The following is a 12,235-nucleotide window of genomic DNA, read 5'->3' on the forward strand; positions in this document are numbered from 1 at the left end:
TTTTCCATATTTTCTTCGGTTTGAATTAGGATACATTATGACAATAAACATTACTTTAACATTCAACTTTATAGATCTCTTTGTTTCTCTTCGGCATACCTATGTAACAATATTTTGGGTCCTGTTAGGCAAAGTAACATCCTTATCTATTGGTGAATGCTCTGTTTGGTATCCTAAGTGCACTTTCGCCACGAGGACTTCTTTGGAGGTATCATTATTAATACCTTTTCTCTTCCTTATCCGAGTACTCACGCCCCATGGGTAGCCATTTATATTGATTACTGAACGAATTTAAATGCCGTCTTCACTTCATGAACTCATTAGTAATGAAAACGTGAATTCTATACGGTGTGCGGAAAGCAAATACATTATTTTTCCATCATTTATCGAAGTTACTCTCCTCCAAGCATCGGCAGTCCACTGCCGCGCATACTTACCTCGACAGCATCGGCATGGCCTGGCGCGCGGCTGCGTTCACGCGAAAAGAAAACGCCATTGCTTCCCAAATCCTCTTCACCATATAAAAACAGAACCCAAGCAGTTTCACCGTCGGCCATGGTAGTTGTTTTCCTTTGGGATGGCGTTGTTTCCCTTAAAAACATCCTCTCTGTGCAGACATATTGCGTTGACGTAGGATGTGCAAAATAAAAGGAAAATGTCGATAGGCAAAACTAGGTGCCGGAAGCATCCGCACCACTTGAAAAGAACTCCCTACTCTTCCTTTTCAAGTGTGATGCAAGAGGGACTCTGGCCATTGGCTAGGGCATGTGATCTTGTGGGAAGCTTCGCCCGGGAATCACCGCGCAAGAGCGTCAGGGGGGCGCTCATAAATGGGTTTTGGGCATGGGAAAAGATTTTTTTACCCTGAATTTTTTATTTTTATCCCCAGTCATCCTACTCTTTCACCCGTCTCTCTCTCTTCCTTACTTCCTCATCTTGCCGAACTTCTTCCTCTCACTATCCCATAACGTTATCCTTCCTCAGTCTCTTCTTCCTCCTCTCTCCCAAGGCCACAATCCTTATCTCCCACCGCGACCCCCCTGTTTGTACGTTTCATATGCCTGCCTGTGTGAATGCTTTGTGTGGGTGGCCTGCCAAGGTTAGTGGGAGAAAAACCATCATGGAAGGGAGGGACGGTCGGAGTTGGGTGTAGGGGAGGGCTGAATGGGATGGAAGAAAGATGTTCACGAGGGGTTCCGGGGGAAATGATGGTTTTGATGGCTCCCCGCGCACTTGGTAAGTTAAAGTCACCTCGGACGGAGGGAAGGAGGTCGGTGTATTCTTTTATTATTATTTTTTGCGAGGGGGCACGAGGGAGAGGAGATTCGATGGCGGCCAAGGGTCCGAGAAGGGGCGGGGGTTGTCGGAAATCGCTGGGAGATCGAAGCGAAGAATGGACTTGGGTGGCTTAGGGGTGTTTTTTTCCCGCACATCTCACCTACTCAGCAAAACAAGTTCTGCAAAATTTCATGGGTGATCGATCTCTTTGTTCTAATTTTATTTAAAGTTTGGTTTTAATTTTCAATTTAAGGGTATATATAAGTAACTTCCACGGTCAACGTTGATATGAGCATCTTTATGTACCAGTCAAGAAAGCATCTAAGCGTGTATAAAGAACGAAATACGTCAGGACCAGGGTTTCTAATGCAAAGTATAAATTTATTTGCGAAACTAATCCCAAAATGCACTACGAGTGAAACTTATATTAATATATATTTTGCTTCAATTGCCCTCTTTCTGTTTGTTGGATCGTTTTTTCTGAGTTACTTGGTTTATTTCATCCTGCCTAAGAGCCCATACAATAAATATACCATCTATTCGAAGGTACATTTTTTCCAAGAGAGCCTTGAAATTTTGTTGTTGATTTCCGAGTCTGTCAAAAATGTAACTATGATTCTTAGACCACAGCCAATCAAAATACCAATAGGCCCCAAATGTAATGGTGTATTGTTCCTGCCCATCGAGCGTTAGTTGGATTCATCACTTTTGGGGGTTATTAATTTTTTTCGCTTGCCCTTTAAAATATTCTAGATTTTAATATTATTAAAAACCAGGAAATACTAAAACAAAGTCTGTATCAATATTGTAGATACATTTCAGAGAGTCTATGTTTATGGTGGTCGAATAGTTGCTGGTATTCTCAATGATCTCTTATCTCGAAATTGGTGTTCAAGGCAAAACTATGAGACACTCTGCATGTCTCACGACACGCATGCATGTTTTATTCCTGGGCACTAATTTTCTATATCTTTCTTTTCCATCAAGCTTTCCCTTACCACTTATGCACTTGCTTTGGAAGCTATCCAGGGCTGGCACACCAGATGTACCTGTGCCACGGATTAGTATCCATCCTTTTGTATGAATTTTTCGAGATTGTGGTAGTTTTACCTCTGAGAAACCTAATTAAAGTCGAAATGAGGCATCCAAAAACCTTCGAAAAGCAACAATTATGTGCAGGGCGAATGAGCACTCATAGTTTCTCAAGGCGGAAGGGCAATTCCAAATATTTAAAACTCTGCTACTTTCGCGTACATTAACCGTACAGCATATGAATATTAATTCCCAAAAACAATTAACTATGTAATTCAACCTTTTACATTGAGATATTTTTATGACATTCTGTTTGTTATTTATAAGCAGCAAATGATTTTGTTTGATCTCCAGGTAAATGCATTATGCATAAAGAGGATATGCGATTCGAAATATAAGTATACATTTCCGTCATAAAAACAACTTTGTGCATCCATTTCAATTATAATACCTCGTTAGTAGATCTCAATTATTCTGTGAGATTCTCTTTGCCTAGTAGACCAACTTATCATCAAAATAAATAATTTTGAATGCATGTGCTCATAATTATGTCGTAAACAAACTATAAAAATATTAGCCTCATTACTGTATATTAAATTATTATTATTGATATTCTATCGTTGAAGGTAAATTATAAATGGGCACGAACTATACAACGGTACAACAATAAATTATTTCGCCTCTCCTAACAAAACACCATGCGACAATCGAAAATATAATAAACCCTTCTTCAATACCGTATACTTCCTCCCGCCATTCCGTCCAGCATGACTATTCTATTCCTATTCCTTCCTCGCTTGCTTTAAGGTTTCTCGTCTATCATAGTCTTCAAAATCCTTTGCCAATGAAAACACTCTATCCTCCGTTTATTTTATTCTTAGTAAAATAGTTTTTCAATATTTTACATCTTAACCAAGCGCTCTACCTAATTTCTCCGCTATTTCAAGGATAAAGATTAGCTTTTACCACCAAACGATAAGAACTCATTATAGTGAACGTAAAGAACAAAATAATGTTTTATTTTTTATGAGGCATATTATACTCTACAGTCTGTCGGCAAATTTATCTCAAGATTGTAGTACCGTTGCATGCATGTTTAAGTAATGGAATGCTGATGGGTTGCTGGATCATGATATCTGCTGAACGCTTTTTTAGACGGAGTTCACTAATGCGCCTACGTCTGTATCGATTACCGTATTTTACGAATTTACATTAGTTTGGTAATATATTTAAATTTATTTTGCTAAAAGAAAGTGTATTGAACATTATTTTTTACTAACCCATAAATGCCTCTGCATTGACCAAGGCCATGATCCAGTGAACTTAAATGCATCCCAAATTGTATGCACATCGACGGCCTGTTAATCGGACTCAACCAAACAATAAACGTTATTCCAGAGGGCAGATTTTTGTGAACGAGCTACGAGCAAAAGAATTGCGATGTCAAATAAATACATGAAAACTCAAGCAAAAGATCCATTTTTCATAGTGACGCGTATTTAGCCTTGTCCTTTTTGTCACTACCTTTTTACGTGCTCATGCATTTCCTGACGTGATACACTGCTCATTAACGAACTGACTATCATCTTGTGCGGTGAGATTAGTGGCATTCGGAGTGTTATACCAAAGAGCGTACATCAAGCTGTCACGATGCAGAAAACACGCCGCGGAAAAATTTAAACCCAACAGTAATATGCAACTTCTACGAGCATAACTCAGGAAAAAATGGACTAAATCCCGTGAGAGACGTTTGTTTCTCGGGAAGAAGGAAAAAGCATAAATATATATGTGGAGAGAAAAAGATAGTGAATAAGATGAAAGAATAGTAATAGAAAAATTCAAAAAGTTCCGAATATTTACTTTTTATGCCACCAGCCCTGCTCCCGGAAAAAATGTTGATATGTAAAACCGTGGGCGAACTAAAACGAGCTACTTGCCGTCCTAGTTCGGGGGGAGTATGGCATTAAACGGAACTGAATGGCTTCCAACTGATGCCGACTCTGAAGGAATTCACAAAAGGAGGATATAAAAGTCGCGTGAGTAAGAATTGGGGGCTGTAGCGTAAGTCTTCATCCGCGAATAATACGCTTAGGAAAAATATCTGATAGGAAATAAATCTACGTGAACAGAGATTTCTGTCCTTAGGCTTGTTTAGTAAAGTATGTTTTTGTGTAAATGTATATACGTATATATATGTATATATGTGTACATAAATGTATATATGTATATATATATATATATATATATATATATATATATATATATATATATATATATATATATATATATATATATATATATATATATACACACATAAGTAAATTTACCATAGAGTCAGAGAGTAGAAAATAGATGAAGGCACTCGCGGTGGGTAAAAACTAAAACTTCCGGGGTATGTGTGGGGACACAAGAGGCCAGGAAAAAGTTTTTTCTTCCAAAAGTGGGCCGGAAAGCGGCTCGGGACGCTCGGATGGATCCAGGGTATCCTCTTCGGTCGAAAGAAAGGTCGGCCGAGTGAGGAGGATTTGGGTTGGCTGCGTTTGGGGGCCGGCGGAGGGAATTTTCTGCTTTTCTGAGGTTTTCGTTTGGGGTTTCAGACTAGTTTTTAGACGAAGGGAAGGCATTGGAAGTAGGAAAGCTGGGGAAAAAGAGGGAATTTTAAGGGAAGAAGAAGTTCGGGGTGTATATGTGTGTGCGTTGGTTGGTGGCGCCTGGGATTGGGGCAAAAGGGGGAGGGTATGGGAGGAGGTGTTTTTTCTTCGGGTTTTGGAGACGGTTCCCGCGCAAATGGGGAGAGTAAACGGGAGTGACGTTGAAGGAGTACACCTGCAGTCCCTCCTCGGCCCGCCTCCGCCTCTTTTCTCCCTCCCTCCTCTCCTTCTCTGAGGCGTGGGGAGGAGGAGTCCGTACACCCACGATGCCTGCCCCCCCCCCCGAACAAAATCTGCTCCCCCTGCTTCACCAAATTCCTCCTCTCCGATGGATTCCCCCGCGTGTGGCGCCTCTTACCCGCACCTTTTTACTCATCCCTCTCCTCACTTCCCCCTCTTGTCTCCCCCCTCTCCCACACGTTCTTCCCTCACCCTATCCCTCCTTTCTACCTTCCTTTCCCGACTCTTATTACTCCTGCTTACGTCCGCTTGCTCCACCCACCCCGCTGCTTCACACTCCTCCCACCCTCCCGCTGGCTCCCATACACCCACCCCCACACCTCCCGTCCCTTCCACCCCTTTGGTAGCCGCCGTGCTGTCTCACAGTAATGCAGAAAAATGGGCGCGCCGGAGAGCGCGGGGCATTAACTAAAGACGGTGCTTCGGGAGGTGTAGGAGGGGGGCGAGGTTGGGAGTGGGAAGAGGGTTGTTGGTGTGGGGAAGGGAGTTGAGGTGGGGGATGTGTGGGAGAAGGGTTTTTTGGAGGGAGTCCATGGGAGGAATAGAAGCAAGGTGGTAAGCGTGCTGGATGGGAAATGCGAAAAAATCGCCACGCGAAAAGTGTGGACGCCAAATTATTTTTTCATGCCCGCACATGAATCGTGAACGTACCTATATGCCTGCCCATATCCCAAATAATTCTGGTGAAATTCATGGAGGCGGTAAAAATTAGACGGATTATTTATCTTCGGCATAAGAATAGATGAGGCAAGGCGGAGCATGAATTTCAAGATTTAGTGAAAATTCCTTAATTTTATATCCATCATTACCTGAAGATTTTGATTGATATATAGTCCTGATGTGTAGTCCTTTGTTTTACAAATATTAATGAATAGCATTTATTTGATTTTTAGAATATTTGCTTCCAGACTTTAATGCAATTCTGAACCTGTGATTTTTTATGGCCAAGAAGGTTATGACAAGCATCTAATACCTATTCTAATTTTCTTATTCATTGCTAAAGGTTGCCTATAGATTTTGATATAGTAGTAGTTTTTGTGGGAGGGGACCGATAACTGCTCATTAGGGCTGGACAGGAAAGGATGAAGGGTGGAGAGAAATCCGGCTTCGGCATTAGCCTGCTCTTTACGAAAAGCGCCAAAGGGTCAATAGCTCAACGTTTCATCCGACGGTCGGCGTACTCACTCAAAGTGCTCTCCACAAAGCACCTCAAGTAGGAAGCGAAATACCACTGAAAAAATATCTTCCGCCTCTGGGATTCAAACCCAGGCCCTTTAGGAGGAAACTCATTGCGGTAGCCACCGCATCATCTCTATCCACCAGATTTTGGAACATTTGGAAGTAAATGAAGGTAGATTTTCATTTACAACTGTAAATAATGATGGAGACCGTTCTTTTCAAGTGGAATGCTAAGTTGAAAATAATTTTTACGTTTTTAAGACAGATTGCATAAGAAATCTCCCTATAGATTAGGAGCAAACTGTCTTAACCGATAAAATTCCTATGATATAAAATAATGACATTTTTCTAGTTTTCTCATTCTCTCACTGCTTTGGGAGGGAAAATATCTTGCCATTTATCAAAATAAAATTCTTATGCTCGCGCTACATGTGACACATAGTCCCATTAAGCTGTGGAACTTTCATAGATTACCACTCCATGGAAACAGCTGAGGTTTTAAATGAGAATAAATTCCTTCCTCCATTAGCCCGAACAATGAACACAAGAATGAAGGTAAGGAAAAATAATGATGTCAAGGGCCGACAAGTTGTCAGTTTTTAAGAATGGCATTTGGTTTGTCATGGAATAATCACAGTACAGTAATTATCAATAATATATATTTATCTGTATTGTGTCATTTTGTATTTGTTAATTTATTAACTGGGAATTAATGTAACTTTGAAACTAATTAAAAATAGGTTAAGATTAATAAGATACAAGCCTCGTATTGTTCTAAATTTGAATCATGTATTTATTATTGAAAAATTATGATTATTCCGTACAAGGACAACCACTTAAAAACCAGAGCATCATGGAACTCATTTCAACAGAAGGGATGATTTCTCAAATCATTCATGTACTTTTTCATTTATGTTAGTAATTATCTCTTTAAATCGGAATTAATATTGATCAAATTGTGAAGGCGAGTTTATTTAAGACATTAAAAGGGAGAATGGTTTATTTTTCCAGCGAAATGAAATATTTTGTGACAAATTCACAAATTAAATCTTCTCGCGCTACTCTTGCTTACCACATTTTTTTGGACTATCAACCTGTAGGTGTAATGTAGCTTTTGGGAAAGGTGTTGAGGGAGTTGTGGATTCTCTTTTGAGTATGGTCTAGGTGATAATGGTGTCCGATGTGGGAGCAAACGTGGGCTAAAAACCGGGGAGTCTTTATCGGTCTGAGGTCTATACAAGTGGCGGGTGGACTGGGTATATGGGTGTGTAAAATTTTACGAGCGAATCACTTAGGTTAGTGGGTGGTGCTAAGATATCGCAGAGGGGAAGTATATAAAAGATATATTTGGTTTGTACCGGCGGGTTTGGAATCTATTTTATTCTTTTGATCGACTCGCATAAATTGTTCTCTTTAGCATCAGGAAAAGAATTCTTAAGTGAATAAATCCTCCCTTCCCGTTAGCATGAAACACGAATATAAGATTGGCGGGCATCACAGTTGTAGATATTTGAAGAAGCAGGCTTTTTTCAATTCATGCAAGGCTAGGTTGGAGATTACTTACCATCAATCTCCGGCAGCGAAAGTGTGTTGTTAGAATAATTTAAGTACATATTTATTATTTTGAAATATATTTTACCTTAAGCAGGGGCTGAAGCCGTTAATTTTGGGTTTAGTTAATTTGATTAGTTTGTATGAATGATTAAGCGGGAATAAGGACTCGAATGGTTTACATGCTATGCTATGCTTGCTATGAGTTATTTATATTTTACCTGAAGTGTTTTCTTTGTGTAAATAGTGTGTAAATAGTGTGTTTTCTTTTGTAAATAAGTTCAACGAGTATAATTACACATCCTGTTTTTAGTTATTGAACGATGACAAATAAGGAGGCATAGTCATCCGTAATAAAACAAAAATAAGCATATATTAAATAATGATTAAGAAATGGTATTCTATGGCATTTTCTTTAGTCTTATTGAGGCTTACCTAATGGTGTCAAGGTTGTAGCTTTTTTCTCCATGAAAAGAACAGTAATGCCATGGTGACATTAGAGAAACGTGGCAATATGAAGACAGTCTTGAAACATCATTAGGATAGATCGGCATGCCTTTGTATTGAATACTGTATATAAAAATCCCCCGAAGCTGGATATTGATTAATCATAGGGTAGCGGACTAAGGGTTTCCTTGATGACCATACGTGAATGCTAACCCATTCTGAGAAGAATACACCATCAAAAGAATAGGAGAAACTTCGTTACTTGGCATACAAACGCCTAAAACCATATTTCTGTAAAATCTCTACACATAAAATTGACCTAATAGTGGGCATAATTTGACAAATCTTAGCTCTCTCATTTACAATTTCAACGTTTGTTTCATCCATAAAAGTGTATTGCAAAAACGATTTGCTCATGTATAACCTCATGTGATTGGACATTTTTAGCAATATTTCGCAATTTTTGTATGTTCGTAATAGCATCTAACAAAGATGGCGGTTTTTCCAATTTATTTGACTGAAATAGCCTTCTCTTGGTCCACTCCAATATTCGCACATTCGCATAAAATCCCCCCTGATCCTTTCCATGCCACAGCTACTTGATACAACGACGCCCTCGTCCCTCGCTCAGCACCACAGCAGACGCACATCACCTCGCACTTAGTCGCCATTCTTTCCCTCACATTCCGTCTCTTCCCTCTGACTTTCTAACGTCTTTCTTACCTCTAGACATGAAGCCACGCTATTAACCGCCTACCCAAAACTTTTCACCAGCATCACCTTGAGAGCTGAATTCATTGGGTTAATCAGACGATGTTAATGAAACATGTAAGGTGGTTGTTTTCTTGCAGTAAGGTAACGTGCATTTGGAAGGGATTTGAATACAGACTTACGTTTTAGAAATTCATACGAATGTAGTTCATGTAGATGGTGGCTTTCGACTTGATGATGCTCCGTTTCGTCAAAATGAGATCCACCTTTTTTTTATCAGTACCCTTGTGCCTCAGTATCGATGTTCAGGAATATTTTCCAGCATTCTTAGGTGTTCATATTTCTGTCCGTTCGGTAAAGAGTGATCATAAAACGTTTACTCACAAAAGTTCGTACGAAATACTTCATTAAAAACTTTTAAAAGACTAAAAAGAATACTGCATTGTTAGCTTGACGTGTAATATATACGTTTGCTGTAGAAGTTTCATTGATTTTTATTTAGTATTACGCCAGAAGCGGCAAAGGCAAATATTTCAGCGTGTTTAAGGCGATGGCAGAAGTAAAAACTAACGCTCCATTGAACATCTGACTTCTCCTGAAAAAATCGTCGGCTGAGGCCTAATACAACGCTCCAAAAGGCGTGTGGAGTATCTGTTATTCCTTTTAGGGTAGCAAGAAGATGGATTAAATTTTTATAGAAGCGAGTCAAAGTCAAAGGACGGTAGTATATTTCCTGCTGATATGGAGGTAAATGTCATGACCGCTACTGCTATTGTAAGATAAATCATTGAATGACGTTAATTGGACTATCAGAATCATTTGATTTCCATTGTATTCCATCCGCAAGATGTTTAAACAAAAATTTCCCGTGAAACGTGGTTGCGCGCCGTTGATTCCGCGAAATCTACCACATCATTGCAATTATCTTGCGAAACTCAATGTGAATAGTGTTCTGATCCTTAATAAATGAAGGCATGGCCCCATGGGACTTCTCTTCTTTCCCAATGGAAAGAAACAGAATCGTGGAAATCATTTTTCCTTACTAGAAATAGATTTGAGCCACCTCTATATTCTCAATTTGCGTTAGCCGCTGACGCAATACTCAAGTATAATCAATGAAACTTGTGCAGCAAATACGATATATATATATTAGCCTAAAAATGCATGGTAAAATTAAATGCTCTTAAAATAATTCTTGCGAATGTATGTGTAATCTTTCTTTAGAGAATTGGCCCCGCATATCCCATTTTTCCCTTATTATTTTATTTTTCTAACTTATTTCAGCAATAATCAAAATCTATCAAAGCGCTTTCTAATTGAATTTTAGCATTGAGATTTCCCTCGTATGCTCCCTAAGGTAAGATGCCAGTCCTAGGATAGTAATTGTGCTCCGAAATCGTTCTCCATCCATTAGAAATTCGCCACTTTCTTCCGCTCTCTAGTTATAGTTCCCATCATGTTTTACTATATAACTGCCGGTTTCATGCTTTACCACACCCTATCCTACCCGGCACTTCCCAAGCTCTCCTCTCCCCGCACCCTTATGGTTTTTATCTCCCACTTCGGGAACGACGATTATACCGTGTTTGTTCTTGTCCCCCGGTGTTCCGAGCGTGGGCGTCGCACGAGCGCCTCGGATCGATTCCCTCGCTTCCATCCTCCCTCTCTCTCGCGCACTCACAACATCCCGCGCTCACTCTCTCTCTCTCTCTCTCTCTCTCTCTCTCTCTCTCTCTCTCTCTCCCGCCCGTCTATCCCCCCGCCACCCACACGCACGCACGCATACAGGCGCACCCTGTGGAGGAGGAGCGAGGAGCGGGGAGAGATGAGAGAGGTTAGGGGATGATGACGAGGGGGCGGGGAGAGTGAAAGAGAGAGTGAGACGGAAGGAAGGAAGATGCTTCCTCCTCACTCTTCCAAATCTTTCTCCTTAACCTCTTCCACCCTTCCTTTAAACTTTACCATCCCCTTTCTCCTCCTTCGTTTCATCCCAGCATCTTTACTCACTACTTCCGCAAGGGGTTTGCTTCGCCTCCTTCCTCCCCTTATCCCTGGCTTCTCTCCCCTCCTCTCTTCCTCGCCCTTTCTTTTTCCCCTCCGCAGTGAGTGCGTTAGTAAACCGTAGCAGCGGGGGGCGTCTTTTTATTTTAAGGATGCGCGCTGTGTTCCTAAACCGTCTCACTCTACCTATCCCTCCCAATCTTCCGTGGTCTCGCTCACCCGCCGTTTTACCGTCCGTCTCTCGGCTCAATTCTACTTCTCTCCATACCCCCCTCCCCTCCCCCCCCCCCCCGTCACTCCTGGTATTTTTCTCTAGCGGTGGAAGATTTGAAGGCTTGGCGCAACGATTTCAGAGACACGACGATGTGATGTGTGGATAGATATTTAAGGAGGAATACGTGCAATATGGGGGAGAGGGTGAGGTGGGGAGGGGGTTGAAGTGAAAGGAATAGTAAGTCACGTCAGTCTTCGCCACCCGTTCTCGGAAGGTAAAATGCGGGGGAGACCACAGAATACATACAGAATTTGATGAATAATTGTGATAGAAAATATGAGATTAAGAAAATGTTAATGGTGTTTGATTACATGCAATTTTCGTGAACGCCATACTATGAAAACAATTTGTGTTCTTTTGGTCGTGCGAACATTTTGATAGTTTATTCCACATTGTTTTGTTAAAGGGAATATTTAATCATTCGTGACCAATGCATATGATTCAAAATAAAATGGAAAATTAATTACAGAAAGTGAGGAAAGGAAAATTACCAGTTCTCTGTTAAGTAAGATTTTGATATAGATGTTGTGTTTTTAATTTCATGAGTGGTTTTTAACCTATGTTCTTCGAGAGCTATTCGCAATAACGCTCACCAGAAATTGTAGAGCGAGTGAAGCATTGGAGTGAAGTAGAGGAAGAAGTTAAAGGTGTTTATGATGAGAGAAATTTAAACCCCGAACACGGCCGCAGGTTCCCGACCGTTGGTGTACGAAACTTTACACGCCCTCGACTTGGAAGTAAGGCGGATTCAGGGCCCTCGCTCCCGGGCTGAGGAAACTGCTCCCCCTTCCTCGAATTGTAACTGGGCTCACGGATCGGTAGGAAGAGCTTCCTTATAGTTTCTCCACTAGAGTGAAAGCATCGGAGAAAA

The sequence above is a fragment of the Hetaerina americana genome, unplaced genomic scaffold (assembly GCF_022747635.1).
Source record: "Hetaerina americana unplaced genomic scaffold, ioHetAmer1.1.p SCAF_3, whole genome shotgun sequence".
Taxonomy (NCBI): Eukaryota; Metazoa; Arthropoda; class Insecta; order Odonata; family Calopterygidae; genus Hetaerina; species Hetaerina americana.